This window comes from Manis javanica, chromosome 8 (assembly GCF_040802235.1).
Source record: "Manis javanica isolate MJ-LG chromosome 8, MJ_LKY, whole genome shotgun sequence".
NCBI lineage: Eukaryota > Metazoa > Chordata > Mammalia > Pholidota > Manidae > Manis > Manis javanica.
This window is the reverse complement of record NC_133163.1, coordinates 26,906,525-26,932,465: the sequence shown is the minus strand read 5'-3', so window position 1 is coordinate 26,932,465 and position 25,941 is coordinate 26,906,525.

Genomic DNA, 25,941 nt, shown 5'->3' with positions numbered 1-25,941 from the left:
TCAATACACTAACAATGAACTATCAAAAAAACAATGTGCTACAGCATCAAAAAGGATAAAATGGGAGTAAACCTCAACTGAGGAGGTGAAAGACTTGTACACTGAAGATAACTAACTCTAAAAGAAATCAGAAAACATACAAACAAATGGAAAGACATACTATCCTAATGGTTTGGGAGACTCAGTATCATTAAAATGTCCAAATTACCCAAAGTGATCTATAGATTCAATGCAATCTCTATCAAAATCCCAATGAACATTTGTTTGCAGAAATAATAGGAACAGAAAAGAAGTAATAAAATGCATATGGAATTTCCACAGATTGCAAATAGCCCAAACAATCTTAAGAACAAAGTTGAAGGCCTCACACTTCCTGATTTCAAGACATACTACAAAGCAATAGTAATCAAGACAGTGTTGTATTGACACAGATAGAGATATATACCAATAGAACAGAAAAGAACCCAAAAATAAACCCTTCCATTGATTGCCAAATGATTTTTGACAAAGGTGACAAGCCTACACAATGGGGAAAAGATAGTCTCTTCAACAAGTGATATTGAGAAAACTGATACTACAGTCAAAAGAATGTTGTTTGACTCCTACCTTACACCATATACAAAAATTAACTCAAAATAGATTACAGTCCTAAGCATCATACCTAAAACTATAAAACTAGAATAAAACATGGGAAAACTTAAAAACATTGGATTTGGCAATCATTTCTTTGATATGATACCAAAGGTACAGGCAACAAAATGGGACTTTATCAAACTAAAAGCTTCTGTGCATCAAAGTAAACAACAGAGTGAAAAGGTAGCCTACAGAATGGGAGAGCATATTTGAAAATCATATATCTGATAAGGGATTAAAATCAGGTATTTACAAGGGACTTCTACAACTGAAAAACAAAAAGAGGTAAAAGAATATACAATTCCTAAAGAAGATATACATATCTAACAAGCACATTACAACATGTTTGACATCACTGTTAAGAGAAGTGAAAATCAAAACCATGGTGAGATACCATCTCACACCTCTTAAGATGACCACTATCAAAAGAACAGAAAATAGCAAGCATTGGGGAGGATGCAAAGAAAATTGCAACACTGAGCACTGTTGGTGGGGATGCAAAAATGGTGCAACCACTATGTAAAACCGTATGGTAGTTCATCAAAAAATCAACAATAGAATTACCAGATGGGAGGCGGAGCCAAGATGGTGGCGTGAGTAGAGCAGTGGAAATCTCCTCCCAAAACCACATGTATTTTTGAAAATACAACAAAGAATAAAACAACCAACATATAAAGAATGGAGGAGGAGGAATAAGAAGGGAGAGAAGAAAACAATCTCCAGACAGTGTATATAACAGCTCAATAAGCAAGCTAAGTTAGGCAGTAAGATACTAAAGAAGCTAACCTTGAACCTTTGGTAACCATGAATCTAAAGCCTGCAATGGCAATAAGTACATATCTTTCAATAGTAACCTTAATGTAAATGGACTGAATGCACCAATCAAAAGACAGAGTAATAGAATGGATAAAACAGCAAGACCCATCTATATGCTGCTTACAAGAAACTCACCTCAAACCCAAAGACATGCACAGTTTAAAAGTCAAGGGATGGAAAAACATTTCAGGCAAACAACAGAGAGAAAAAAGCAGGTGCTGCAGTACTACTATCAGATAAAATAGACTTCAAAACAAAGAAAGTAACAAGAGATAAAGAAGGACATTACATAATGAAACAGGGCTCAGTCCAACAAAAGGATATAACCATTGTAAATATATATGCACCGAACACAGGAGCACCAGCACAATGAAACAAATACTAACAGAACTATAGGAGAAAATAGAATGCAATGCATTCATTTTAGGAGACTTCAACACACCACTCACTCCAAAGGATAGATCCACCAGACAGAAAATAAGTAAGGACACAGAGGCACTGAACAACACACTAGAACAGATGGACCTAATAGACATCTATAGAACTCTACATCCAAAAGCAACAGGATACACATTCTTCTCAAATGCACATGGAACATTCTCCAGAAGAGACCACATACTAGGTCACAAAAAGAGCCTCAGTAAATTCCAAAAGATTGAAATCCTACCAACCAACTTTTCAGACCACAAAGATATAAAACTAGAACTAAATTGTACAAAGAAAGCAAAAAGGCTCACAAACACATGGAGGCTTAACAACATGCTCCTAAATAATCAATGGATCAATGACCAAATTAAAATAGAGATCAAGGAATATATGGAAACATGAAAACAACAGCACAGTGCCCCATCTTCTGTGGGACGCAGCGAAAGCAGTCTTAAGAGGAAAGTATATAGCAATCCAGGCACACTTGAAGAAGGAAGAACAATCCCAAATGAATAGTCTAACAACACTCAATTATCGAAACTGGAAAAAGAAGAACAAATGAGGCCTAAAGTCAGCAGAAGGAGGGACATAATAAAGATCAGAGAAGAAAAAAAAATGAGAAGAATAAAACAAAAGCAAAAATCAACGAAACCAAGGGCTGGTTCTTTGAGAGAATAAACAAAATAGATAAGCCTCTAGCCCAACTTATTAAGAGAAAAAGAGAATCAACACAAATCAACATAATCAGAAATGAGAATGGAAAAATCACGACAGACTCAACAGAAATACAAAGAATTATTAAAGACTACTATGAAAACCTATATGCCAACAAGCTGGAAAACCTAGAAGAAATGGACAACTTCCTAGAAAAATACAACCTCCCAAGACTGACCAAGGAAGAAACACAAAAGTTAAACAAACCAATTACGAGCAAAGAAATTGAAACGGTAATCAAAAAACTACCCAAGAACAAAACCCCGGGGCCGGACGGATTTACCTCGGAATTTTATCAGACACACAGAGAAGACATAATACCCATTCTCCTTAAAGTGTTCCAAAAAATAGAAGAAGAGGAAATACTCCCAAACTCATTCTATGAAGCCAACATCACCCTAATACCAAAACCAGGCAAAGACCCCACCAAAAAAGAAAATTACAGACCAATATCCCTGATGAATGTAGATGCAAAAATACTCAATAAAATATTAGGAAACAGAATTCAACAGTATATCAAAAGGATCATACACCATGACCAAGTGGGATTCATCCCAGGGATGCAAGGATGGTACAACATTCAAAAGTCCATCAACATCATCCACCACATCAACAAAAAGAAAGACAAAAACCACATGATCATCTCCATAGATGCTGAAAAAGCATTTGACAAAATTCAACATCCATTCATGATAAAAACTCTCAGCAAAATGGGAATAGATGGCAAGTACCTCAACATAATAAAGGCCATATATGATAAACCCACAGCCAACATTATACTGAACAGCGAGAAGCTGAAAGCATTTCCTCTGAGATCGGGAACTAGGCAGGGATGCCCACTCTCTCCACTGTTATTTAACATAGTACTGGAGGTCCTAGCCACGGCAATCAGATAAAACAAAGAAATACAAGGAATCCAGATCAGTAAAGCAAAAGTTAAACTGTCACTATTTGCAGATGATATGATATTGTACATAAAAAACCCTAAAGACTCCACTCCAAAACTACTAGAACTGATATCGGAATACAGCAAAGTTGCAGGATACAAAATTAACACACAGAAATCTGTAGCTTTCCAATACACTAACAATGAACCAATAGAAAGAGAAATCAGGAAAACAATTCCATTCACAATTGCATCAAAAAGAATAAAGTACCTAGGAATAAGCCTAATCAAAGAAGTGAAAGACCTATACTCTGAAAACTACAAGTCACTCTGAAGAGAAATTAAAGGGGACACTAACAAATGGAAACTCATCCCATGCTCATGGCTAGGAAGAATTAATATCGTTAAAATGGCCTTCCTACCCAAAGCAATATACAGATTTGATGCAATCTCTATCAAATTACCAGCAACAGTCATCAATGAACTGGAACAAATAGTTCAAAAATTCATATGGAAACACCAAAGACCCCGAATAGCCAAAACAATCCTGAAAAAGAAGAATAATGTAGGGGGGATCTCACTCCCCAACTTCAGGCTCTAGTACAAAGCCATAGTAATCAAGACAATTTGGTACTGGCACAAAAAGAGAGCCACAGACCAGTGGAACAGATTAGAGACTCCACACATTAACCCAAACATATATGGTCAATTAATATTTGATAAAGGAGCTATGGACATACAGTGGCGAAATGACAGTCTCTTCAACAGATGGTGCTGGCAAAACTGGACAGCTACATGTAGGACAATGAAACTGGACCATTGTCTAACCCCATATACAAAGGTAAACTCAAAATGGATCAAAGACCTGAATGTAAGTCATGAAACCATAAAACTCTTGGAAAAAAACATAGGTAAAAACCTCTTAGACATAAACCTGAGTGACCTCTTCTTGAACATATCTCCCCGGGCAAGGAAAACAACAGCAAAAATGAGCAAGTGGGACTATATTAAGCTGAAAAGCTTCTGTACAGTGAAAGACACCATCAATAGAACAAAAAGGAACCCTACAGTATGGGAGAATATATTTGAAAATGACAGATCCAATAAAGGCTTGATGTCAAGAATACATAAAAAGCTCACATGCCTCAACAAACAAAAAACAAATAACCCAATTAAAAAATGGGCAGAGGAACTGAACAGTTCTCGAAAAAAGAAATACAGATGGTCAACAGACACATGAAAAGATGCTCCACATCGCTAATTATCAGAGAAATGCAAATTAAAACTACAATGAGGTATCACCTCACACCAGTAAGGATGGCTGCCATCCAAAAGACAAACAACAACAAATGTTGGCGAGGTTGTGAGAAAGGGGAAGCCTCCTACACTGCTGGTGGGAGTGTAAATTAGTTCAACCATTGTGGACAGCAGTATGGAGGTTCATCAAAATGCTCAAAACAGACCTACCATTTGACCCAGGAATTCCACTCCTTGGAATTTACCCTAAGAATGCAGCAATCAAGTTTGAGAAAGACAGATGCACCCCTATGTTTATCGCAGCACTATTTACAATAGCCAAGAATTGGAAGCAACCTAAATGTCCATCGGTAGATGAATGGATAAAGAAGATGTGGTACATATACACAATGGAATACTACTCAGCCATGAGAAGAGGGAAAATCCTACCATTTGCAGCAACATGGATGGAGCTGGAGAGTATTATGCTCAGTGAAATAAGCCAAGCGGAGAAAGAGAAATACCAAATGATTTCACTCATCTGAGGAGTATAAGAACAAAGGAAAAACTGAAGGAACAAAACAGCAGTGGAATTACAGAACCCAAAAATGGACTAACAGGTACCAAAGGGAAAGGAACTGGGGAGGATGGGTGGGCAGGGAGGGAGAAGTGGGGGGAGAAGAAAGCGGGTATTAAGATTAGCATGCATGAGGGGGAGGGAGAAAGGTAAGGACTGTACAACACAGAGAGGAGAAGTAGTGACTCTACAACATTTTGCTATGCTGATGGACAGTGACTGTAATGTGGTTTTTAGGGGGGTGTTGATATAGGGGAGAGCATAGTAAACATAGTATTCTTCATGTAAGTGTTGATTAAAGATTAAAAAAAAAAGAAAGAAAGAAAGAAAAGGGGGATTACTCCTTGATAGGATAAAACTATTGGTAAATCAAAGATTAATGCACGCTTTAAATATCCTTAATTTTGATCACTTAAAGGGTGTCAGATGATCAGCTATGGAGATATTCTTTTCTGGTAATATTTCTTTCTCAAAAAAAAAAAAAAGCAGTTCCTGTGTGGTGACCTCCAATGAGTTCTACACAGTGGTATAGAGGGCATGTCAAAGTGTGGGCAAAGGGTCTGTTTGTTTGTATGCAGAAGATCAAGGCCTAGCTTGGCTACCCAGAAAATGAACTAAGATATGATAAGAGGAGGAGCTTCCGGCATCAGCACTCTCTGGAGGACTCGTGCCGGGGGATGATCATCAAAAAGCCTCCAGAGGGATCTGGGCGATGCTGCGGTTGTGGCTGCGTCCATCCCAGTGTTTCCTGGACTTGCCATTGGAATGAGGAGGCAGATGTCTAGGCTGGCATGTGCATACAGTGAGACAACGAATTTGACTGGATCTGTACTGTTGGAACTCAACCAGAAGTTGGGAGGGGTGCAAGTTGTAGCGCTCCAAAATCTTACGACTATAGACTATCTATGGTTAAAAGAACATATGGGATGTGAACAGATCCCAGAAATGGGCTGCTTTAATTTGTCTGATTTCTCTTAGACTGTTCAAGTACAGTTGGACAATATCCATCATATCAGAGACAAATTTTCACAAATGCCTAGGGTGCCTAAATGGTTTTCTTGGCTTCACTGGAGATGGCGGGTAATTATAGATTTGCTTTGTTTATGTTACCGTATTCCTATTATGTTAATATGGGTGCACAATTTAGTTAGTAGTTTAAAACCTATACATGCTTAAGGTACTCTACAAGAAGATATGTCAAAGAAATAATGAATCCTCCCATGTTTCCTTCCATTTGCTGCCTCTATAGCTTTTCTTCTTCCTTCCTAATTACAACCCTTAAATAGAATTCGTGCTTCATATCGAATTTACCGAGTATCATAATTCCTCCAGGTGGTAAAGATACCTCGAGACAAGTGCTGGGCATAGAAGCCACAGGGCATAAATCTGCAAAGAAGTAAAAAGCTAACCTTTTCAAACAATATGGCTTCTCTCTCATTTACCAACTTTACATCTCCCTGTATGGCCCCGGAAGATGACTGGTTAGCCAGAGACAGGTAAGATTTCTCAAGGGAGGAACAACCTAAGACAGGCACAGTCACAGCGGGGCCATCATGTGAGAAATTGGGGATTAACAGAGGTGAGGCTTAGAACCTACCCCCCCCCCATTCTGAGAGAAATCTGCTGCATCCGTGGATGTTTTATTGCCCTTGTCTAGCTCTGATGAGCACATAGTCTACAGGCACACACCTGATCATCTACAATTGCTCTCTTACAACACTAAACTATGTTTTCTACCTTTATCTTGCATCTACCTACCACTTCAGCATTTTATTAAAAATACAAATAATAATAATAATAAAGGGAGAAATGTGGGATCCACATATAAATCAAGTATAAAAATCAAACAAATATTCATATTTGACCTGATTGTTTATAGGTCATAATGCATGATCAAAACTGAAAGTTTCTGTGATGAATGCCCTTCTACTGTTCACCATTTTAGGATGAATTTGAATCCTAAAATTCACTATGTAAGAATTCGTTCACCATGTAAGAACTTGTTCGTTATGCTTCAGAAGATTGGAGACTGACGAGAATTAGGCTTGAGATGGATTAATGATTGTGCATTGAGCATTGACTCCCCTATACAGAATTTTATTGTTGTTAACAACCATTTGATCAATAAATATGAGAGATGCCCTCTCAAGAAAAAATAAAAAAGCAGAATCACAGAACCCAAGAATGGACTAACAGGTACCAAAGGGAGAAGGACTGGGGAGGATGGTGGGTAGGGAGGAAGAACGGGGTGAAGAAAGGGGGTATTATGATTACCATGCATAATGTGGGATGTGGGAGAAAGGGGAGGGCTGTACAACAGAGAAGACAAGTAGTGATTCTACAATATTTTGCTATGTTGATGGACAGTGAGTGTAATGGGGTTTGTGGGGGGGACTTGGTGTAGGGGAGAGCCTAATAAACATAATATTCTTCATGTAATTTTTAGATTAATGATAATGAAAAAAAAGAGAAAGAAAAGGGGGATTACTCCCTTATAGGATAAAACTAACTGCAAATCAACAATTAATGCATGCTTTACATATCCTTAATTTTGATCTTTTAAAGGGTGTCAGATGGGAGGTGGAGCTAAGATGACAGTGTGAGTAGGACAGTGGGAATCTCCTCCCAAAAACATATATATTTTTGAAAATACAACAAATATAACTAATCCTAAAAGAGAGACCAGAAGACACAGGACAACAGCCAGACTACATCCACACCTGCGAGAACCCAGTGCCTGGTGAAAGGGGTAAGATACAAGCTGCAGCCCAGCAGGACCCGAGCGCCCCTCACCCCAGCTCCTGGTGGGAGGAGAGGAGTCAGAGCATGGAGGGAGAGGGAGCCCAGGACTGCTAAACACACAGCCCTAGCCATCCACACCAGAGCACAGACACCATGCATGCGTGGGGTGCTGGAAACTAGGGAAGCAGGACATTAGAACCTGTGAGCAGGTTCCGAAGCCAGCATCCCTGTGACAAAGAAAAGTGAGTGCTTTTTGAAAGTCTTAAAGGGACAGGTACCCTATGTCTGGACGGAATCATCCCAGGTCACAGTCCAGCAGCTGGAAATTCCAGGGAACTCCGGGCGCACTAACCCTCTGGGCAACAGCTCTGAGACCCCTCACGGAGGTAAACAGCCAAACAGCCCCCTGTCCATTACCCCTCCAGGGCCCTGCCATAGCAGAACAGCAGCGTGAGGCTGGCTACACCCTCAGCAAGGTAGCTTCCTCCATACCAGCCGGGCAAGATACAGAGACCCAGTCTACACGCAATTGCCCAACACAAGCCACTAGGGATCGCAGTTGTCCCAGTAAAGAAAGGCCAAGAGCCAAGTGCAAAGAGGCTTGACTCTCCCAGCTGATAGACATGACAATAGCACTCCACTGCACCTATCAACATGAAAAGGCAATAAATTTTGATCCACACAAGACTGACCCAGACAGCTTCGACATCTTCTACATCTTCCCCTGAGAAGGAACCTAGGGAGATAGATTTAACCAGTCTTCCTGAAAAAGAGTTCAAAACAAAAGTCATAACCATGCTGATGGACTTGCAGAGAAATATGAAAGGACTAAGGAGGGACATTACAGAAATAAAACAAGCTCTGGAAGGTCTTCAAAACAGAATGGACGAGATGCAAGAGACCATTAATGGACTAGAAAACAGAGAACAGGAATGCAGAGAACCTGATGCAGAGAGAGATAAAAGGATCTCCAGGAATGAAATATTTTTAAGATAACTGTGTGACCAATCAAAATGGAACAATATCCGCATTATAGGGGTACCAGAAGAAGAAGAGAGAGAAAAAGGGATAGAAAGTGTCTTTGAAGAAATAATTGCTGAAAACTTCCCCACACTAGGGGAGGAAATGGCCTCTCAGACCACAGAAGTACACAGAACTCCCATGACAAGTGATCCAAGGAAGGCAACACCAAGACAGATAATAATTAAAATGGCAAAGATCAAAGACAAGGACAAAGTATTAAAGGCAGCCAGAGAGAAAAAAAAGGTCACCTACAAAGGAAAACCCATCAGGCTATCATCAGACTTCTCAACAGAAACCCTACAGGCCAGAAGAGAATGGCACGATATACTTAATGCAATGAAACACAAGGGCCTCGAACCAAGAATACTGTATCCAGCACGATTAACATTTAAATATGAAGGAGGGATTAAACAATTCCCAGACAAACAAAAATTGAGGGAATTTGCCTCCCACAAACCACCTCTGCAGGGCATCTTACAGGGACTGCTCTAGATGAGAGCACTCCTAAAAAGAGCACAGAACAAAATACCCAACATATGAAGAAGGGAGGAGAAGGAATAAGAAGGGAGAGAAATAAAGAATCATCACACTGTCTTTATAATAGCTTAATAAGCGAGTTAAGTTAGACAGTAAGATAGTAAAGAAGCTAACCTTGAACCTTTGGTAACCACAAACTTAAAGCCTGCAATGGTAATAAGTACATACCTTTCAATAATCACCCTAAATGTAAATGGACTGAATGCACCAATCAAAAGACACAGAGTAATAGAATGGATTAAAAAAGTAAGACCCATCCACATGCTGCTTACAAGAGACTCACCTCAAGCCCAAAGACATGCACAGACTTAAAGTCAAGGGATGGAAATAGATATTTCATGCAAACAACAAAGAGAAAAAAGCAGGTGTTGCAATACTAGTATCAGACAAAATAGACTTCAAAATAAAGAAAGTAACAAAAGATAAAGAAGGACATTACATAATGATAAGCGGCTCAGTCCAACAAGACGATATAACCATTATACACATGTATGCACCCAATACAGGAGCACCAACATATGTGAAACAAATACTAACAGAATTAAAGGAGGAAATAGAATGCAATGCATTCATTCTGGGAGACTTCAACACACCACTCACTCCAAAGCACAGATCCACCAAACAGAAAATAAGTAAGGACACAGAGGCACTGAACAAGACACTAGAACAGATGGACCTAACAGACATCTACAGAACTCTACATCCAAAAGCAACAGGATACACATTCTTCTCAAGTGCACATGGAACATTCTCCAGAATAGACCACATACTAGGCCTCAAAAAGAGCTTCAGTAAATTCCAAAAGATTGAAATCCTACCAACCAACTTTTCAGACTACAAAGGCATAAAACTAGAACTAAATTGTACAAAGAAAGCAAAAAGGCTCACAAACACATGGATGCTCCTAAATAATCAATGGATCAATGACCAAATCAAAATGGAGATCCAGCTATATATGGAAACAAACGACAACAACAACACAAAGCCCCAACTACTGTGGGATACAGCAAAAGCAGTCTTAAGAGGAAAGTATATAACAATCCAGGCATATTTAAAGAAGGAAGAACAATCCCAAATGAATGGTCTAATGTCACAATTATCGAAATTAGAAAAAGAAGAACAAATGAGGCCTAAGGTCAGCAGAAGGAGGGTCATAATAAAGATCAGAGAAGAAATATATAAAATTGAGAAGAATAAAACAATAGCAAAAATCAATGAAACGAAGAGCTGGTTCTTTGAGAAAATAAACAAAATAGATAAGCCTCTAGCCAGACTTATTAAGAGGAAAGGAGAGTCAACACAAATCAACAGAATCAGAAACAAGAAAGGAAAAATCACGATGGACCCCACAGAACTACAAAGTATTATTAGAGAGTACTATGAAAACCTATATGCTAACAAGCTGGGATACCTAGGAGAAATGGACAACTTCCTAGAAAAATACAACCTTCCAAGACTGACCCAGAAAGAAACAGAAAATATAAACAAATCAATTACCAGCAACGAAGTTGAAGTGGTAATCAAAAAACTACCAAAGAACAAAACCCCCGGGCCAGATGCATTTACCTCAGAATTTTATCAGACATACAGAGAATACATAATACCCATTCTCCTTAAAGTTTTCCAAAAGATAGAAGAGGAGGAAATACTCCCAAACTCATTCTATGAAGCCAACATCACCCTAATACCAAAACCAGGCAAAGACCCCACCAAAAAAGAAAACTACAGACCAATATCCCTGATGAACGTAGATGCAAAAATACTCAACAAAATATTAGCAAACCGAATTCAAAAATACATCAAAAGGATCATACACCATGACCAAGTGGGATTCATCCCAGGGATGCAAGGATGGTACAACATTCGAAAATCCATCAATATCATCCACCACATCAACAAAAAGAAAGACAAAAACCACATGATCATCTCCATAGATGCTGAAAAAGCATTTGACAAATTCAACATCCATTCATGATAAAAACTCTCAACAAAGTGGGTATAGAGGGCAAGTACCTCAACATAATAAAGGCCATATATGATAAACACATAGCCAACATCATACTGAACAGCGAGATGCTGAAAGCTTTTCCTCTGCAATTGGAAACAAGACAGGGATGCCCACTCTCCCCACTGTTATTCAACATATTACTGGAGGTCCTACCCATGGCAATTAGACAGAACAAAGAAATACAAGGAATCCAGATTGGTAAAGAAGTTAAACTGTCACTATTTGCAGTTGAAATGATATTGTGCATAAAAAACCCTAAAGACTCCACTCCAAAACTACTAGAGCTAATATTGGAATTCAGCAAAGTTGCAGGATACAAAATTAACACACAGAAATCTGTGGCTTTCCCATACTCTAACAATAAACTAATAGAGAAATCAGAAAGGCAATTCCATTCACAATAGCATCAAAAAGAATAAAATACCTAGGAATAAACCTAACCAAGGAAGTGAAAGACCTTTACCTCAAAACTATAAGACACTCTTAAGAGAAATGAAAGAGGTCACTAACAAATGGAAACTCATCCCATGCTCCTGGCTAGGAAGAATTAATATCGTCAAAATGGCCATCCTACCCAAAGCAATATACAGATTTGATGCAATCCCTATCAAACTACCAACAGCATTCTTCAATGAACTGTGACAAATAGTTCAAAAATTCATATGGAAACACCAAAGACCCCGAATAACCAAAGCAATCCTGAGAAGGAAGAATCAAGTGAGGGTGATCTCACTCCCCAAATTCAAGCTCTACTAAAAAGCCACAGTAATCAGGACAATTTGGTACTGGCACAAGAACAGAGCCACAGACCAATGGAACAGAATAGAGACTCCAAACATTAACCCAAACATATATGGTCAACTAATATTCGATAAAGGGGCCATGGACATACAATGGGGAAATGACAGTCCCTTCAACAGATGGTGCTGGCAAAACTGGACAGCTACATGTAAGAGAATGAAACTGGATCACTGTCTAACCCCATACACAAAAGTAAATTCGAAATGGATCAAAGACCTGAATGTAAGTCATGAAACCATAAAACTCTTAGAAAAAAACTTAGGCAAAAATCTCTTAGACATAAACACAAGTGACCTCTTCTTGAACATATCTCCCCGGGCAAGGGAAACAAATGCAAAAATGAACAAATGGGACTATATCAAGCTGAAAAGCTTCTGTACAGCAAAGGACACCATCAATAGAACAAAAAGGTGTCCTACAGTATGGGAGAATATATTCGTAAATGACAGATCTGATAAAGAGATGACATCCAAAATATATAAAGAGCTCACACACCTCAACAAGCAAAAAGCAAATAATCCAATTAAAAGATGGGCAGAGGAGCTGAATAGCCAGTTCTCTAAAGAAGAAATTCAGATGGCCAACAGACACATGAAAAGATGCTCCACATCGCTTGTCATCAGAGAAATGCAAATTGAAACCACAGTGAGATATCATCTCACACCAGTAAGGATGGCTACCATCCAAAAGACAAACAACAACAAATGTTGGCGAGGTTGTGGAGAAAGGGGAACCCTCCTACACTGCTGGTGGGAATGTAAATTAGTTCAACCATTATGGAAAGCAGTATGGAGGTTCCTCAAAATGCTCAAAATAGAAATACCGTATGACCCAGGAATTCCACTTCTAGGAATTTACCCCAAGAATGCAGCACTCCAGTTTGAAAAAGACAGATGCACCCCTATGTTTATCACTGCACTATTTACCATAGCCAAGATATGGAAGCAGCCTAAATGTCCATAAGTAGATGAATGGATAAAGAAGATGTGGTACATATCCACAATGGAATATTACTCAGCCATAAGAAAAAAAATCCTACCATTTGCAACAACATGGATTGAGCTAGAGGGTATTATGCTCTGTGAAATAAGCCAGGTGGAGAAAGACAAGTACCAAATGATTTCACTCATATGTGGAGTATAAGAACAAAAGAGAACTGAAGAAACAAAACAGCAGCAGAAGCACAGAACCCAAGAATGGACTAATAGTTACCAAAGGGAAAGGGACTGGGGAGGACGGGTGGGAAGGGAGGGATAAGGGTGGGAAAAAAAGAAAGGGGGCATTCCGATTAGCATGTATAGTGGGGGGGCATGGGGAGGTCAGTGCAACACAGAGAAGACAAGTAGTGATTTTACAGCATCTTTGTATGTTGAAGGACAGTGACTGTGAACTTGGTGACAAATAGTGATTTTACAGCATCTTACTATGTTGATGGACAGTGACTGTGAACCGGGATGTGGGGGGGACTTGGTGAAGGGGGAGCCTCGTAAACATAATGTCCTTCATGTAATTGTAGACTAAGGATACCAAAATAAGATTTAAAAAAATAAAAAAAATAAAGGGTGTCAGATGATCAGCTATGGAAGTACATTTTTCTGATAATATTCCTTTCTCTTAAAAATAAAAGCAGTTCCTGTGTGGTGATCTCCAATAGATTCTTCACAATGGTATAAAGGTCATATCAAAGTGTGGGCTAAGGGTTTGTTTGTGTTTATACAGAGGATCAATGCCTAATTTGGCTACCCAGAAAATGAATTAAGATACTATATGAAGAAGAACTTCCGACATCAACATCTTATGGAAGAGTCATTCCAGAAGATGATCATCAAAGAACTTCAACAAGGATCATGGCACTGTTGCAGTTGTAGCTGCATTCATCCGACCGGTTCCTGGACTTGCCATTGGAATGAAGAAGGAGATATCTAAGCTGGCCTGTGCACACAGTAAAACAACAAATTTGACTGGATCTATACTGTTGGAACTCAACCAAGAATTAGGAGAAGTGCAAGTTGCAGCACTCCAAAATCATGCGACTATAGACTATCTACTGTTAAAAGAACATACAGGATGTGATCAGTTCCCAGGAATGTGTTGTTTTAATTTGTCTGATTTTTCTCAAACTATTCAAATTCAGTTAGACAATATCCATCATATCATTGATAAGTTTTCACAAATGCCTAGGGTACCTAACTGGTGTTCTTGGTTTCACTGGATATGGCTGGTAATTGTAGGTCTGCTTTTGTTATGTAGCTGTATTCCTATTATGTTTATGTGTGTATGCAATTTAATTAGTAGTTTAAAACCTATACATGCTTATGTTACTCTACAAGAAGATATGTCAAAGAAATAATCAAGCTTCCCATGTTTTCTTCCATCTGCTACTTCTATAGCTTCTCTCCTTCCTTCCTAATTACAACCCTTAAGTAGAATTTGTGCCTCATATTGAAAATTACCAAGTATCATAATTCTTCCAAGTGGTAAAGATACCTCAAGACAAATGCTGGGCATAGAAGCCACAGGACATAAATCTGCAAAGAAGTAAAAAGCTAACCTTTTCAAAGAATATTGCTTCTCTCTCACTTACCAACTTTACATTTCCCTGTATGGCCCCGGAAGATGACTGGTTAGCCAGAGACGGGTAAGATTCCTCAAGGGAGGAGGAACCTAAGACAGGCACAGTTGCAGGGGGGCCATCAGGTGAGAAATTGGGGATCAACAGAGGTGAGGCTTAGAACCACACCCCCCCTGTTTTGAGAAAAATCTGCATCCGTGGATGTTTTATTGCCCTTGTCTAGCTTGGATTAGTACTTAGTCTATATGCACAGACCTGATCATCTACATTTGCCCTCTTACAGCACTAAATTATGTTTTCTACCTTTATCTTGCATCTACCTACCACTTCAGCATTTTATTAAATAATAATAAGGGAGAAATGTGGGATTCACATATAAATCAAGTATAAAAATCAAATGAATAATCATATTTGACCTGATTGTTTATAGTTCATGATGCGTGATCAAAACCAAAAGTTTCTGTGATGACTGCCCTTGCACTGTTCACCATGTAAGAACTTATTCACTATGTAAGAACTTGTTCACCATGTAAGAACTTGTTCGTTATGCTTCAGAAGATTGGAGACTGTTGAGAATTAGGCTTAGGGTTGATTAATGACTGTGCATTGACCCCCCTATACAGAATTTTATTGTTGTTAACAACCATATGATCAATAAATATGAGAGATGCCCTCTCAAAAAAAAAAGAAAAGAATTACCATATGATCTGGCAATCCCATTTCTGTGTATATATCAAATAGAATTCAAAGCCGGATCTCAGAGATATTTGCATACCTTTGTTCGTTACAGTATTATTCTCAGTAACCAAGAGTTGGAAACAACCTATCTATCGATTTGATGAATGAAAGGAAAAATGGTATGTACATACAATGGAATATTATGCAGACTTAAAAAGGAAGAAAATTTTGTCACATACTTCAGCATTGATAAAATTTAAGGATATTATGCTATGCGAAATAAGCCAATCTCAAAAGGATAAATACTGCTTAATTCCACTCATAAGATGTATCTACATATCAAAAATCACAGAGACAGAGAGTTGGAAAGGTAATTGCCAGATGCAGAGGAGAGAGGGAATTAGTATTTAGTGGATATAGAGTTTCAGTTTTGCAAGATTATAAAGTTCTAGAGATCTGTTGCACAACCATGTAAATATATTTAACACTACTAATTACACTAAAAATGATATAGTAAATTTAATGTGATGTTCTTTTACTATAATAAAAATATACATGGCAAGATCAAAGCAATGCACAGTGGGCAATGAATGTAAATATCAAAGGAAGTCAGATGCCCAGAAAGAACCATTTATTTGCTGTAGTCCTGTGGGACTCATAGACACAAGCCCTATTGGCTTTCAGAGCTAGGTGTTTTGGGAACCCATCCCTGGTGTGGGTGCCTTAAAAGGCGGGGTACTAGATGTGTGGTCCAAACTTTGCTCCTCAGGGAGAAGATGGGAGTTGGAGATTCCCTCCCAATTGTATGCTTACTGTGAGGATCATGGTGAGAGTGTGTCTCAGCCTTTCCTACCTATTTTGAGGTAATTTTCCATTCACCCAATGTGTAGGAATCACTCAGTTAATTTCTAGATTTCTCTCAGAGGGAACTGCTGTGTGTGTAGCTATACATTCTGTGTGTCATGAGAGTAAGGAAGGTCAGGAGCCTCCTATGTCACCATCTTAGTCTCTTTCCATAATGAGAAAAACTTTTAATTATAGATGGGGACTTTCAAAAGAAACAGAAAACAGCTTGAAAAGGCTCATACTGTTGAAAATTTAGCCATCAAAATTAATAACAGTAGTGGATTATCACATATTGATTTTTATTGTTATATGTTTAACATAATATATAAATTCAAGATATACAATATGTTGGTACACATTGATTTTTAATAAAGAATCCATGAGTATATAAGATATAAGCCTAAGAATAAGCAAAATAAGAGAGATTGAAGACCTTTTTTATATAAAAATATGACAACTATTATGAATGATAGAAATATAAAATTAAGTTTTACAATCACCATTGTAATAACTTTCAGTCAAAAATCATCAATGAATGCTAAAACCGCTGGTGAAAACCTGGGAGGACCACAATATTTGCAGAGCCTCAAAGTATCACTCCACAGATTAGTATATATACTTCTACATTAGAGAAACTTGGCAGACACTGCCTGAAACAAATTATCAAACTTGATATCATTATTGAGGGGACAAACTAGCATAATGTATATCATGATGTGATGTACAGAAGGATATATTACCTATGTAGTATTCTTGTCCTCACGAATTTTTAAAAAATTACCTAAATCTAGTTATGAGGATCCAAAAATGAGGGACATTCTGTAAAATAATAGGCTTATATTCTTTTTTTTTTTTTTGGTTGCCAGACTATGGTTTGTCTCTTTTAATACAAGTATCATTGATACATAATCTAATATTGGTTTCAAATATACAACACAGTGGTTCAGCAGTTACCCATATTATTAAATCCTCACCCCCTCTAGTGTGGCTACTATCTATCAACGTAGAAAGATGTTACAGTCATTGACTATATTCTCCATGTTGTACTACCATTCTTGTGAATTGGCTTATATTCTTTAAAAAATGTCAATGTCATGAAAGTCAAAAAACGCTGGAGAACTGTTTTATATTAAAGGAGACTAACAAGGCATGACAATTAAATGCAATGTGATTCTTGATTGGACTATAAATTTAAAATATAACTAGGAACTATAAGGGATATTTTTGGGGCAACTGGGGATTTTTAAAAACTGATGCATTTATGTTAAATTCTTCAGCATGAACATTATATTGTAGTTTATGTAAGGATATCCTTTTTCTTAGGAAATACTTATTGAATGTTTAGATAGGAAGGGTCACAATATCTTCAAATACCTTTAATGATTTGGAGAAAGAAAGAAGGAAGGAAGGAAGGGAGAGAGAGGAAGGGAAAGAAAGAAAAAGAAGATAGATGGTGAGAGAGAGAGTCTGTAGCAAGACATTGATAAATGATACACCTAAATGAAGGGTAAGAGGGGTGTTTATTTACTGTTCTTACTTTTCAGTAGGTTTGGCAATTTTTGAAATAAAATCAATTGAAAAGATAAGTGAAACAGAGAGAAAATATAACTGGCAGAATAGTGTAAAGAGATAGGATCTAGAGCATGAAGGCCAGGATTAACTTGGGACAGGAGAAGAGCCACTCTAAACACTAGAAGACGAGAAGCAGGGGTGGCTGCCAGTAAAGTTCAGTGTTGGGTGTATGAGCAGCAGTTGAAGCCCAGTAGACACAAAAGTAGACTTTTGTGTCTACTGGCCTTAACTCTATGCGAAATTGAAAGCAAGGCCATTTATTGAGAGACAAGTCATGGGGTAGTGGTGAAGGATTGAAGGAGCTACTCTCGTGAGTAGAGGAGGTCAAGGACAAAGAATGATGGCAAAATAATGATGAGAACCCAGACAGGACTGCAGAACCTGAATTAATAGTGAGACTAATTTTGTGTTGTGCGGTTTCTCCATAACCATTCAACAAAAGAAAATAGATGCATGGAATGAGTTATAGTTGGGAATTTACAGGGCAAGTACCACAATAGAACAAGGAGTTGAGGGTGCATGCAAGTGAGGTTGGATTGGTGGATCATAGGTTCAGGAATTGATAGGAAGTGAAGTAAAATCATGAAAGGAGTGGTGAACATGAGGGAAAGGATCCGTCACAGGACTGGAGGCTCAAGGAGGTTGACCAACAGATATATTAAAAATTAGGAAGTGAGAGGGCTGTAGATATAAAAGACTCAGACAGAAAATATTAGAGGTGGAACCATTCTAACAAAGACAAGGGCTGGTGTTACTATGGGTACCAACTGTAGATAAGATTTTGAGATACATGTGATGAAAGAACTTTAATCCTGAATTGCCCAGTAATTCACCCATCTGCATACTGAACAGAAGCCCAGCATGAATGGCACACCCATAGGCCAGTTCTAGGAGGTTCCTTCCATATAAATTGCCAAATCGGTACTTCAGAATCAGCAAACTTGACTCTGTGAGTTGAGTCAAAGGTAGGGGCATCTTTCCCCACAAACATTCAATCTAAAGATTGGCCAGGAGATCATGAAGTGAACTGTTAGGAAAGTTCTGTCCTAAGGAAATAGATCCTCTTTGGAGAATTTTTATCTCAAGTCATGAAGAGTTGAACCTCTATAGCCAGAGTAGAAACAATACTAAAGAAAAGCAGGGGTGCACCTGTCACCAGAGTACCACGATGGCAGAGTCATCATATAGGAATTAGTCAAGAACTCTGAAAGTTGAGAGAGGGCCAGCTAGATCTACACTGGGTCCTAAGCACCATCCAGGTCCTGAACCACATTACAATCTCTGTGAGGCTTAAATATGCCGCTTTTGTAGTACCTACTGAGGTTCCTGAGTTTTCATGGAGTCCAACTATGTGTCTGAGGTTCCTGTTTCCATATGTATCCTTTTGAATATATCTCCAGGTTTCAGTTAGGGTGCTTTCAGTGCAAGTAGAAAAAAAATCCTAGTTCAGTCTGCCTTGAACTATAAGGAAATTCATCTCAAATAACAGCAGTTTCAAAGGTAGTGCAGCTCTCTGTACTGTACAATCAAGGCTCAAAGCTCCATGTTCTCAATTCTGACCTTTGCCCTCTGTTGACTTTGTCATCAAAGCCCCCAGTTGGTTGTGAACAGCAGTGTACTCCTTGTTCATATCCAAAGAAGAGAAAGAGAACCTCTTGCCTAACCATGTAATGAAAACCCTTCTCTTCAGTATGATTGTGCCAATTTTGGGTAGATGCCAACTCTTAGATAGCCAAAGAAATGCCGCCTGTTGATCAGGTCAAGCCAGAATCTCTGAACCAATAACTGGCAAAGGGAATGATATAACCATGATTGACTTAAACTAATTGGGACCTACTCTTCCTTGGAGCTGGAGATGGTTAGCTTTTTCTGAGTGACATGGGAGATGTCCACACCTGAACAAAACTGGGATTTTAATAAGAAGGAAGGAAGTGGATGTTCTTTAAGCAAACAATAGTATTCACTACACCTCATTCTCAAACACTCAAACCTGAGTGTTTAAGGTGGAATTGCACAAGTTAAATCTATGTTTGCAAGTGTAGAAAAAGTGTCTTAACAGTAATTTTTCTAATTTTTCCTCAACCCACTTGAATATTTCTCCATTTGCCTTTTTCTCACATAAAAGGAGGTAATACTTTATGCATTTGAAGGTATAGATTTATATTAAATATTTAAATATATATTATATATATTCACATGTATGCCTTTGAATTTAAAATATTGTATACTATATCTGGATAATATAAAACATTGCATATATAGAGTATTTTAAGGCATAAAGAATATTACTAAAATAAACACCCTTGCACCCATAACTTTATTTAAGAAAAAGAATATTTTCCATAACTTTGAAGCTTTCTATGTAATCCTTCCTCATGATTATATATTCTTCCCTCAACTCCAGCCCCACTCTGAGGTAATCACTATCCTGCATTTTGTATTTGCTGTCCTCTTGATTTTCATTATAGTTTTACCCATTACTTGTATACCTTAACAATATGTTTGTAATGTCTGTTTTTTAGCTGCCTATAAATGAAATCATATGAAGATATGCATAACATAAAGTTTACCATTTTAACCACTTTTAAGTGTATACAGTTCAGTGTCATTAAATACATTCACATTAGTGTACAATGATCACCACCATCCAACTCTAGAAGTTTTTTCCTTTTCCCAAACTGGAACTCCGCCCCTTTTGAACAATAATTCCCCATTCCCTCTTCCTCCAACCCTTTCAATCATGATACTATTTTTTGTTTCCATGAATCTGACTACTTTATGTAAATGGATTAGTATAGTCCTTTTCTTTCATGAACGGCTTATTTCTCTTGGCATAATGTTCAAGATTCATCTGTGTTGTAAGATTTGTCAGAATTTATTTCCTTTTAATGCTGAATAATATTCCTTTGTACAGATATACCACATTTTGCTTATCCACTCAACTGTCAATGGACAAGGGCTGCTTCGACCTTTTGGCTATTGTAAATAATGCTACTATGAACATGGGTATACAAATAACTGTTCAAGTTTTGACTTTCAAGCTTTTGCTGAGTTATGTTTATGAGATTCATCCATGTTAATATGTGTGGCTGATTTTCTCCTTAATTGTTGTATGATATTTCATTGTGTGAATATTAAAAAATGTTTATCCATTCTCATATAGGTGGTCCTTTATTGAAAAAAAAAGTTTTCAATTTTTGCTATTACAAACAGGGCTGCATTCTTTTCCATGCCTCCTTGTACATATATACAAAAGTATCTCTGGTACAACATGCATAGTAGAATTGAAAAGTATCATAAGGCATTGTGTTTCTTCAGTTGTAGCAGATACTGTCAAATTACTCTTTAAGTACACATTTGCACTCTCATCAGCAGTGTATGGAACTTTCTGTTGCTCCACAGCCTCATTAGAACTTGGCATTGTCATTGTGGCAGATACTGTCGGTTGTTCCCAGTATCCACTCTTCTCTTCCTCCTTTAATAATGGATCTCATATGTTTTAGGTCATTTGCCCAGGTAGAAACTTTATTTCCAAGCCTTCCTGCACGTAGGCATGGCCAACCAAGTTGCAGCCAATAGATGTAACAAAATGATATGTATCTCTTCTGGGTCTTGACTTAGAAGGCATGCTCCCTAAAAGTTAGGCTCCTCTAACCCATTCTGCCTCCCCATGGCTAGATGCAGATTTGACAGTAGGAGACAGAGCAATCACCTTGAACTCACAGATGAACAGATGAAAGGTCTATGTTGAAGATGACAGTTTTGGGCTGCTTCTGAATTGTTTTATGAATGAAAAATGAACTTTTGTTAAAGCCACTGTACTTTAGAGTCTCATTGTTACAGAGACTTAGATGGCATCCTGATTAATACATTAGTTCTTCAATTTTAAAGTTATTACCAACTTAACCATGCTCAGAGAGACTTTGTTCTCTCTCAAGATCTTTTTGATTATGTTTTCTGCATTTGATCTATAGTGCTAAAGTCCTCTTTATGTCCCTGTCTTTAAAAAGTACATTTACCTGACAAAGGAAGCCCTTCCTCAGGATAGCAGATATTTGTTGTTTTTGTTTGTCCACATCCACTCCTTCCTAATAGCACCCAGACTTTTTTTGGAATGTTACATTTTCCCAGATTGTATGCAGCTGTATCAGGACTTAGATCAGAGTGCCCAGCCCTTTCACTGTAGAAGCTGAGGAAAGCACTGAAGGTTCCTTCTTCCAAATTCTTCCTCCTACCACCCTGTATATCTGAGAAGATACTGAGTGGCTGAAGAGGGGAAAAAAAGAGTTGAACCTTGTTTCTTAGAGCATGCAGAGCTTTGATGGTAAAATAGCTCCAGCCTCGGCTTTTTCCAGTTTTATACGTAGTTACATGGCCTTCTTGTCCACTTTGTGACTTCCAGAATATTTTTCCAATACATTTTAAGTTTCAGCTGTTGCTTTGGATAACATCCAAAGAATTGTAATGGATATAATCACCCTCAAGTGCCAGGCCAGGCTCTCCTAAACTGTGCAGATCCATTGGGAACAGTTGGAAGGATTTGACTACATGGCAAGGGAGATTGCTTATGAACACCTATGTGTTAGTATAATGAGAACGTGACTCCATGGTAATAGAAAGGGGACAAAGCACTTATATTGCAAGGTTATGTATAACAGGTTACTCTGAGTCTAGACATTATCCATCCAAAATCTTGAGGTACTGCCTGCCAAATGTACATAGACCCAATAGTATATAATATGCCTCTAGATCCTGTTGTTTAGGATGCAAGAGCCAGCAGGGATTTTCATTGCACAAAATGGTATGCAAGCCGCCAGCCAATTAGAATATGGCCTCAAACCACTAACCAATCAAATGCCACCTTCTTCTCCGACCCCTCACCCAAGTCCCCCTAGTAACTGCAGGAATGACATAAGAGAGAAGTACATTTGGGTCATAAACACAGTCCAGTGAAGACTCATGCAAGTTGACTGTGATAGTACTGACAATTAACACCTGATAAAAGGAGCCCCTCTGTAGACTCCCATAGAAAACCTGTGTAATTTGTGCTTTAATTCATCCCTTAGCTCATTTTGAATCAGGTCACTTTATATTGTCATTGTTCTTTGCTTTTTGCATTCTAGATTAGTAAAATTAGTTTCTTTAAAAAATGTGCCTGTGCCCCGGAAGATGACTGGTTAGCCAGAGACGGGTAAGATTCCTCAAGAGAGGAACAACCTAAGACAGGCACAGTCGCAGGGGGGCCATCAGGTGAGAAATCGGGGAACAACAGTGGTGAAGATTAGAACCTCACCCCCCCTGTTTTGAGAGAAAGCTTCTGCATCCGTGGATGTTTTATTGCCCTTGTCTAGCTCCGATTAGCACATAGTCTACAGGCACACACCTGATCATCTACAATTGCTCTCTTACAACACTGAACTATGTTTTCTACCTTTATCTTGCATCTACCTACCACTTCAGCATTTTATTAAAAATAAAAATAATAATAATAATAATAATAAAGGGAGAAATGTGGGATCCACATATAAATCAAGTATAAAAACCAAACGAATATTCATATTTGACCTGATTGTTTATAGTTCATAATGCGTGATCAAAACCGAAAGTTTCTGTGATGAATGCCCTTGTACTGTTCACCATGTAAGAACTTATTCGTTATGCTTCAGAAGATTGGAGACTGACGAGAATTAGGCTTGCGATGGATTAATGATTATGCATTGAGCATTGACCCCCCTATACAGAATTTTATTGTTGTTAACAACCATTTGATCAATAAATATGAGAGATGCCCTCTCAAAAAAAAATTTGCAAATAAATCTCAACAGTTAGTAAAAGTGAAGAACAATAAAAGTAGTCAGAGCGACCTAGTAACTAACATCCCCATAGCATTTTACACTTACATCGCATTAGAGCCTTATTTCTTTTTCATTAAGCCGCAGAAGGGCGGCGTCTGCATCTGTCCTGTATCCCCAGAACCTAAGTTTGTGCCTGGCCCAGAGAAGATGCCCAGTAAAGTTTTGACTAAACGAAAAAAAAAATGTGCCTGTGATTGGTCATGTACTGTGAAATTAGTTACTAAAACGACGTCATGAAGAGAGCATTACAAAATGAGGCGTCTTTTAAAATTTTTTCTGGAGATGGGTTCTATATAATGAAGATGGCTGTGATTATTTAAATTGTACAGGCTAGATTATTTGAGTGGCCAGTTTGCATGTTAGTTCCCTGAGTAAGATTCTAGCAGGTAGGATTCCCTATAGCTTCTAGAACAATGCCCAATTTGAAATTTATTTAAAACAATGAGGGGAATGTGGAAGGCCTATTTAAACAGAGGTGCTGTCTCTCAAGTAGGTGCTGAAATACTCACTGAGGGTTGGGTAAGAGGACCTGACAGCTAGAACCTACATGCCAAGTGGGAAAGGAAAAAGCAACAAGAAACTTTTCACCTTCCCCCACCTGATCTTATCTTTCTCTACTTTCTTGTGACTACCATCACTTTTCTCCTTTCCACCTTTGTTTTTTTTAACTTTTTTAAAAAAAATTTCAGTGCAGCATATAAATAGGAAACAGAAATGATGAATGTGCAGTTCAAATAAGTTTTGACAAGGCAAATATTTCTGTAAATACCACTTGGTTAAAGAAATAGAACATTGTTAGTGCTTCACAAACCTTACTCATGCCCCTTCCCAGTCACTACCCTTTTCCTTCTCTCCAAAGGTAACCACTACCCTCACTTTTAACATTCTGATTTCATTTTTGAACTATACTCAAAGACAGTTATACAGTAAATATTCTTTTGAACAGACATCTTGCAAAATTTTCTTGGAGGTACATTTATTGAATTATACAAACAGAAAAGTGCACAAATGATGAGTGGTATGGTCTGATGAACTTTTCACAAACTGAATATACCTGTGTAATCACCACCCAGATCAAGAAACAGAACATTACCTGCATTTCTCTTTGTGCCCCTTTTGTTCACTATCCCTCCACACCAAGGGTAACTACAATCCTGAATTCTAACACTGTATATCAATTTTGCTTATTTTTAAACATATATATGTGAAAACATAAAGTATATATTCTTTTTTGCCTGGCTTCTTTTGCTCAACATTGTTTGTGAGATCCATCTGAGTCGTTGCATGTAGTTATCATTCATTCATTCTCATTGCTATTTTGTATTCTATTGTTTAAATGTACTGCAATTTGACTATCCATTCTACTATTGGTGAACATGTGGATTGTTTTCCAGTTTTCAGCCATTACAAATAGTGCTGCTGTGAACATTCTTCTACATGCCTTCTAGTGAATACATATATGCATTTCTGTTGGGTATAAGCCTAGGAGTGGGATTCCTGGGTCATAGGCTGTGGGTCTGCTCAGCTTTAGTAGATCCTGACAAATAGTATTTCAGAGTGGTTGTCCCAATTTACACTTCCACCACAGTGTATGAGAATTTCATTTGTTCCATTCTTTGGCTTGCAGCTGCCTTCAGTGGCACATGGCATTCTCTCTGTGTGTCTGCATCTTTACATGGCCACTTTTTTATAAGGACACTAGTCATATTGGATTGGGGCTCACCCTATGACCAGTATGACCTCATGTTAAGTAATTACATCTGCAACCCTATTTCCAAAGAAGGACACATTCCAAGGTCCAAAGACTTAACCATCTTTTTGGGGGGCACATAATTAACCCATAACAGAAGTGATGGTAGTGGACATCTGTTCTTGATCTCAGTGGGAAAACTTTCAACTTTTCACCATTAAGTGTGATGTTTGTTGTAGTTTTTTAAGTAAACACTCTATAGATTATTAAGGGAAGTTCCCTTTTATTTCTGGTTTGCTAAGCTTTTTAAAGATTATGACTATATGTTG